We start from the raw sequence: 1,836 nt of genomic DNA, 5'->3' as shown, positions 1-1,836 counted from the left end.
AACCTAATCTTTTAATAGTGATTTATTAAAAAAACAACCTCTTTTATATTACCAAACTACATATAAATTTAATATAATAATAATATTATCAGATCTTTACATATTATAAAAAAATTTATTTAACAGCTATTTGAATAGATTAAAGATTGGGAAACCGTGACTTAAAAATCGTTTTTCCACTTATTTGATCTGTAAAACAAGCAAGCCATAACATGCATTATTTTTCGGTTGAAATGATCAAAGTAACCAATTTTTAAAAGTTCGATGATTTATTTATTAAAAATATATATGTAAGGATGATTTTTTTTTATAAATAACTATGACACAGTGAGTTGCACGATATTAACTCTTTTGTTTTATTTTCTTCACAATCTTTTAAGTACATTTTTTAAAATATTAAAATAACCCAATAAATTTGAAATACTACTTTATGTAAAAAAGTGATTACGTTTATCAAGTCATTTTATAAAAAATAACTTTTAAATTATACAATTTTAAAAAAATTAAAATAATTGAAGTAAACAATTTTCTAAAAAGCTCAATCATTTAATTATTCAAAAAAATGCAATGACTTAATTATTCAACATAAAAAGAGTTCAACAACTTATATAATAAAAAAAGTTTAAAAACGTGATAATTCAAAATGGAACAATTTCTTTAATTTTCTAAACTTTTTTCTTATTTAAATTTAATACAAATGGTTTTTATAAATATCTCATCAATTAAAATAACTAATTAATCATAAAAATTAACTTTTGGATTAAACTATTTTAATTAAAAATACAGTGTTTAATAAGAACTAGTAGATGCTATAATAAAATAATATTGAAAGTACAATAATGTAGTAAGAAAGTCACATCACTATAGTACATGCGGACAGCCTACGTGGACAATGAGATGGCATGGAAACCTAGTATAATGTGTAAATTTAAATCAAAAGGTTACCCAATGCTATAATGGGTAAATTTTTCAAAGTACAATGTTCTAATAAAAAATAGTTTGAAAGTATATTGTTATAATAAGAAAAACTGAAAGTACAATGTTATAATAAAAAAAATTATGAAAGTAGATTGCTATTTTGTGCATTTTGTCCTAAAATAAAACATTAAAGTTGAGATCTATCTCACTATATTGTTCGTTTAATACGTTAATAATAAAAGATAGAAAACATGATTGGAATTATTAAAGTGATTATATTAACTTTTTAGAAAATTGTTCGGAATCTTGTTTATGTTTTTGGTGATTAGGGGAAAAAACAAAGAGACGATGGTCGCTTTTGACAAGGAAGGAAACTAACAGCATTCCTACTCCTTATTAATGAAACCCCTATTCTATATATAATCATTTTTTTTGTATTTTTTTTTGTGTTTTTGTGTTTTTGTTTTTTTTTTTACTAATTTTCTTTTATTTATTTAATTTAGTTATTACTTATATTAATGGTTTTTATTTTTATTTTAAATTTTTTAAAATAATTACAATAATACTTTAATACTGATATATATATATATATATATATATAATTACAATAATACTTTAATACTGATATATATATATATATATATATATATGTGTGTGTGTGTGTGTGTGTATCAAGATTGCATAAAGAAAGAGTTAGAGGCATCAAAAAAGGGGTTTAATTTGGTGAAAAAAGAGAAAAAATTGTGTTCAAGAGGGTGGAGTATAAGAAGAATTTGTAGGGATTAAACAAGAAAGTGAATTGTTTTGCATACTTTTAGCTATTCTAGCAGTATGACAAAATCAAAATTATTTTTTGATAAAGAACACCGTGGGTACATGTAGATTTGAGCCTGAAAACAATACAACATAGTAGCAAAA

This window comes from Cynara cardunculus (genome assembly GCF_001531365.2).
Source record: "Cynara cardunculus var. scolymus isolate 2C chromosome LG 2, CcrdV1, whole genome shotgun sequence".
Lineage (NCBI taxonomy): Eukaryota > Viridiplantae > Streptophyta > Magnoliopsida > Asterales > Asteraceae > Cynara > Cynara cardunculus.
The sequence above is the reverse complement of the archived record's forward strand: the minus strand, read 5'-3'. Positions refer to the sequence as shown.